Source organism: Lathyrus oleraceus, chromosome 3 (genome assembly GCF_024323335.1).
Source record: "Lathyrus oleraceus cultivar Zhongwan6 chromosome 3, CAAS_Psat_ZW6_1.0, whole genome shotgun sequence".
In the NCBI taxonomy this organism is placed as follows: Eukaryota; Viridiplantae; Streptophyta; class Magnoliopsida; order Fabales; family Fabaceae; genus Lathyrus; species Lathyrus oleraceus.
In genome coordinates, this window is record NC_066581.1 from 502,208,211 (window position 1) to 502,214,867 (window position 6,657).

General features: G+C 37.4%; 1 long non-coding RNA gene across 1 annotated transcript; it reads right to left on the minus strand.

Moving 5' to 3' along the window:
- Positions 1–565: 565 nt before the first annotated feature.
- Positions 566–2,645, minus strand: LOC127128394 (uncharacterized). Its single transcript, XR_007805883.1, has 2 exons — positions 2,210–2,645; positions 566–2,078 (listed from the first exon to the last, which is right to left on the minus strand). It is a non-coding gene; the product is annotated as an uncharacterized LOC127128394 (long non-coding RNA).
- Positions 2,646–6,657: the final 4,012 nt, after the last annotated feature.

Consider the following 6,657-nt stretch of genomic DNA (forward strand, 5'->3'; position numbering starts at 1 on the left):
GCTCAAAACCCTAATCATGGGGAGTTGTGATCCTAATGTGCCTTATGGCTTGATTTATCACCTAATGCTTAGTAGAAACCCTACTTTAGGAGGTTCATCACTGAGGTTTTCCTATTAACCATAGCTAGTGCATAAAACCCTAATTATGTCCATGTGTCATATTCATCGATCTTGTGATTGAAACCCCAATTCACTGAAAGGGGGTATTAGATCACTCTGTCTTGCATCATACCATTTTCCATCAATCATTTTGTGACTAGGGTTTATTACAGAGTTATTGGGCTTTGATTCATGCAAGATTGTTCTTGATTCATTACTCATGGTGCCTCATTAGGTTCAAACTCATAATGCATTGATCCATTTTCTTGTGGTGGATTCATTGGTCATGATTTCATTCACATTCACGATTAATTTCATTCTTAATTCATTGAGGGCATTGTTAGTCTATTCATTCAAGTTTCATATTTCATTCAAATTCATAAAGCATGATCCATAAAAGGCATTTCAAACATGATTTTGGTGGGAAAGATGTTATTTGAAATTCAAAGTTTCTTTGCATTTGAAATAAAAGGAACCATTAATATAAATTTACATTCAAATCATATTTACATCATTTCATAATAAAATTACAAAAATAATAATTTTGACCAAAGGTTGACTTTGGTCAACATTTGACTTTTTGGTCAACTTTGACCAAAGTCAACCCACCTAATCCATGAACCTAATCCTAATCTTCACTTTGATTCTTCATCTTACCCCTTTGATCTCACATGCCAAAGTTGCTTCATTTGTTTTGTCATGCCTTGAAGTTATGTTCAACGACCATCAAACCTTGCATACCAACTGCTAGTACTTGCAACAGTCTAAGTATAGAAACAAGCAGCCTGCAAAATAATGCATAACCTTCAAACCTGCAGGCCCCAACAAGCCAAGCAACATCAACCCTGTCATAAACCCACTCAAGCAATGCTTCAAACAAAACAAGCCAATCATCAGTTCATAGGCAGCACACGACACAAGCAAGTAGTTTGTAGCACCTACAACCATATTCATTTCCAACAAGCAAATTCATACAACAACATAACAATAACAAGCTTAACAGAGTTTAGTTTACCCAAAAGTTCAAAGAAGTCCACATATAATTCATGGTATCAACAGACTGTCACTTATAATTCATTCACAAACCAACAATCAGTAGCAACAAAAATGCACTAGTTGCCTAACTGAAATTTACTAACAGCAATTTAACAGGAGCAACATTTAATTCACTTCCTGACATCTCAATGCAGAGCTAGCGTAACATCTAATCTGCACTAACATTTAACAACAAATTTACAATGCATCATAATAGATCACTAACATCATTCATTCAACAAAAATCAAACCAACTCCATCTGCATAAGTTGACAACATAATGATAACTGAAACAAAAAATTGGTTTTAAACAGATTAACTAATCAACTGATTTTCTAATTAACCTATGACTAACCTAGAGCTAACCTTTAATTGAACTTGAATTTGATGACAAATTACTAATTAAGATAAGTACTTGTTAACCAACTTGTTAACTAACAGTAACAGAATAACTGCATTCCTAACCAACAATCTAACAATTTCTAACAGTTCAAAAACTGAAGCTAAAGAGAACCAAATTAAACTCAAATTCAAATATAAAATCCATCCTCATTTCATTGTGAATTTCTAACTAACACATACTAACCAATTAATTGCAATTTCATACTAACCGAAGTTCAAAATCGCAACTAACACTTAACAACTTCTACTGAGGAAATTTCACAAGTGTTAAACCAAATTTAGCACCTGCCCAAATCTAACTAACCTGCCCCAATTTGTTGCCCGATTCGGTTGCGAATTGTTCTATATAACAGTATTCATCAGAGAAAAAAAAACTCTTCACTCTTCCTGTTCACTCTTCATTCTATTTCAACCTTGAATAGTCCATAATGATTATGCATTCATCACTTCTCCAATCATCTTTTTCATCCAATCACAGAGATCACATAAATTCTCCATTCTTTCTTCATTCATTCATCCAAAAAGCAGAAGCATAGCAAGATCTACAAAACACATAGGCATACATCAAGCAAAAACGCATAGCAAAACGTGAGGAATTCATCAAGAAACGCATGGCAAACATAACCAATCTCACAGGAAGCACTTAGAAGGTGAAGAGGCAAGGAATTTGTACCTGTTTCATCGCTGCGTCAAAACGGGTAAGTTCGCTTCAATCCGAATTTTGTTGAAAGTTGTTGTTGGAATCTATTGAAGTGAATTGCACCATGTCGACAATACGGAAACGTGAAACACGAAGAGAACGATGAACTGAAATGCATAAGAATCCATGAATCAAGCATGAATCTACGATTTGTTCTACGTTGTGACTTATGTGTTTCCAATCGTAGGAAAGTGGTTGAATAAATCCATGAGTGGAAGCCTTGAACCGTAGACGTGAATCCATGAGCCTGCCGCTGGAACACGATGTGAATAAGCATTTTTTTCACCCCTTTCGCTTCAGTGATAAGGCTCGATTTCGTCCGATGGTGGTTTAAGTGTTTTCAGCTGCTTCAGCTTGTTGAAATGTTTAGCTTATGACTAGAAGCGTCTTTTCACGTGTGAATGTTGCGTCTTTGCTCGACCTTGATTGGTGTTGGTTTCCTGTATAGTTTATGCTTTGGATTGGGTTTGGGCCAAAGGCCCAAACATTCTGTGCCATCCACACTTCACATGAGCCGCTGCACCCCGTCTTTTGTGTGGGCCTTAGGGATGGGACTTGGATTCAGGCCCAAGTCAGAAGGCTGGGGATTCACACTTCATGGGCCTGCAGCACTAGTTCTCCTTTAATCATGTCATTCAATTCGACCAATCCAGCGACCCATCCCCCAATCCATTTCCAAGTTCGTGTCCAGCATAGCCTTGCGCATCCAGTGGTGGTGGCAATTTAGGTTTAGGCCACCACCATCGTCGGTGACAGCCGCCGGCGCGGTGGTCTAGGGAGGATGGTCGGTGAGCTGTGGATGAGTGGAGAGATACGATGGCGCGCTTGCTGACTCTTTCAAAATTTGTTGACTTGTACAAGTCAATGCGTTGGGCTTAACGTTCCCTAAAGCCCACCAAAACTCATTTTCATACACCACCATTTCTAGTGCATCCCCCAATGACTAGTGAGCGAAATGGATGTTGGGCTTAACAAGGTCCACAGTCAATTTTGCTATTTCACACGCCGCTCTGAGCGTACACCCCCACTGCTGAAACTCAATATGTGACTTTGGGCCTAACGAAAGTCCACGCTGCATTTGGCCTGTTCCACCTGGTTTTTGAACATACACTCTCACTATAACAAAAAACCTACTTTGGGCTTGTCTGCAGCCCATAAAGCCATTTCAGTTTCTCACCTCTATTTCCAGCTTACACCTCCCCAACCAAATTCATTTCTTTTGTTATTTTTAATTGTTTTGCAATTTAATATTAGATTGATATTAGGTTAATGTTAGATTATTTAGGTTGATTCTGATAACTAGGGATTAAATCTTGATTTTAGGATATTAGGTTTTTAATTAGGACTTTAATTAGGATTTTTAATTAGAGAATAATGCCACTTTCAACATTAGGACTTTATCATTTTAGGTTCTAATTAGGTTTTGATTAGTCTTAAATTTTGGACATATTTTGTAAATGACAATTTTGCCCTTTAGAGGTAATTTTAGGCTTTTATCCACTTATGACATGATCCCATTAGAACTAGAATTTGACATTAGGATTTAACCATTTCCCTACAATTGTAGATCCCTTTAGGACTTATACATAGGTTTTTTTTATCAATATTTTGACCAATATGTACATGCTCCCTTAGGACCTCTAACTTAGAATTTTCAATCAATTTTAATCAATCAATGCATGATCCCTTGGGATAATTTCTAACAACTACTAACTTCTAGATTAGGATTAACCTAAAACCAAAATAAAACCCATGATTAAATTGATCAAAAGCAATTTTGGTTGATTAAATCCTTTGAACTTGTATAATCCAACAGTCTAAATTGAGTGACCAAAAGACCCTTGGTCACTTAATAAGACTTTTCTTCCAAGCTGTGGAGCTCAAGGCCTCAAGACAATTCTAATCATACGATTGACAAGTCTCTCTCTCTCTCTCTCTATTTATCTATCTATCTATCTATCTATCTATCTATCTATCTCTCTCCACAAATCAACACAACAAAGCAAGAACTACATCAACAACTTATCAATCATGAATCAAGTTGTACGATACGAGCCTTAAGAAATAGAGAAGGAGTGGGTCTGGAGTATTCCTACCCCCATTCCGAGTATCTTTGGGTATGGGACGTATGACCCAGCGCTCATCGTATTCACATCTATTCATAGACTTTAGTGCAATTCGAATCGAACGATTGATAAGGTCTTCATCAATACAAGAACAACAACAAAGATTCTCCCCTTTCTATTACATTCTTCCATTCAATCATTCTACCATATTTATTTTGCCTCCATCATCTTATTTTCATCCCTAATGGGCTGAACTACGAAAGCTCTGATTTCCTTATTGCACTATAATGGTACGTAGGCAGGAGAACCTAGTTTCTTCGCGAGCTATCTTATCTATATCTTATTTATGAATCTACCTCATCCATTCATCAATCATTCTTCATTAATTCAATCGTACCATCCTTTTGAGATCAACTATACTTCTCCTTGGACTCCTTGTTTATTCTTTTAGGACGATAACAACAGTCCACCTCATTAATCGAGAGTTGTTTGGCCCGTAACCCAAACATTTAATTCATTCTTTTTTCGGCTAAGATGCCACTTTGCTCTTCGATTAAGAGTCTATTCCTCTCTCGGATCCAAGATACTATCCTTATTTGATCTCGAATTGTTGATTCTCCAACAAATGATATATTCCTTGTACTATCCAGTACTACCATCCTTCCTTGAAGATGTGTTTGTCTTGTGAGTCTTTGTTGCTTAGACAAAGGTATATCTTTCTATTCTCGTAGTTCCGAACTACGATTGCTCTGACTTTCTCATTGCACAATGAGAATACGTAGGCACGACGATGAGAATCCTTGGCGAGAATGCTTCTAATTTTTCCTCCTTCGCCTTAGGGCATCACCCATATCTTTCACTATTCATTACCTACCTACGATCATAAACCGTTCACCCAGTGACATGCCATTCCTTTGACATTAAAGTACACTTTCTTTGGAATTCCATATACATCCTTTTAGGACGCCTAACGAATAGTCTGCGTTTCTATCTAGAGTTGTTTGGTCCTTAACCCAAACACCTTTATGGTACAAATCCCATTTCTCTTATGGATTCCAATACACTTTCACCTTTCAATTTCAAATGATACTTCTTCAGTAACTTATCACCAAAGATTCAATTTTGGGACTTTGGTCACTTCATTTCGTCCATCTCCACGATGCTTTCATAATCTACCTTCATTCACTTCATGTGATATACTGTATTCTTTGAGCCAAATACACTATACATTTGCACTCCATCTTGTACCTCCTTGTGAACCAAGAGATGTTTAACCCTTAACCCAAACACCTAATTCCTCTCTTTTCGGTTGTTCCAGTATAGTGATACAGCGATGTAGGCCCTCACTTGTCGGTTCATACATGTCTACTCTTAGGTTCACACTTTCACCCTTATTGGAGTTCAAATCATATTATTCTTTGGTCCAGACCATACTTTAATCACACTTCTTTTCAACTCCCACTTCTAGTTCCTTGAACTACGAAGCTCTGAATTCCTCATTTTACTATGAGGATACGTAGGCAGGAGGGCCCCAATCCTCACCGAGCACTTTATCTATTTCTCTCCCTTTCCCATTCTTTTGCGAGTAATCTTAGATCTAACACCTATTCGAGCGAGAACAATCAAAACGGTTCCCATGGAGTACCATGGATGTTTGGGGGTGATAATACCTTCCCCTTGCATAACCGACTTCCTTACCCAACATATCTCTTTCCTCCGTGTTTTATAGATGTTTTCCCTTCCTTTTGAGGATAAATAAAGTTCGATGGAGACTCTGTTGTATATTCGAGCGTATGATACGTTCGAGTATATTTCCGCTACTTCAGATATAAATTCCATTTCTCCTATGAATTCCAATGTATACCCTGGACTTTGGTTCCAAATTATACATTTTCAGTCACTGTTACCAAATTCCTCAATTTTGTGACTTTCTGTCACTTTATTCCATCCATCTCCATGATACATTCATATACCACCTTCAATCACTTCATATGATATATGTAGTGGTAAATTCATGACCATCAAGCTATGGATAAACTTGACATCAATAAAACCAGAGTCGCCACCGCAGTTTTAATGTTTCCAAAGGAAAAGGGTAAAAGTACGAACAAAACCCAAAGATAAGAAGTTTTCAAATCAAAACTAATAAAATTTCAGAGATTACAGGTAAGGGGGTTGGTTGCACAGAGGGAAGGTGTTAGCACCCAAATTGTCCTAGGTACTCCTAGGGAGCCCTTTTTTATGTGCAAGTGATTTGGTCAAAATGATGTTTGATAAAAATATAGAGTGGGGGATGAGAAAAGAATTCATTAATTATATTTTTGTGTTCGACAAGACCTTCGGTCTAATTCCTAT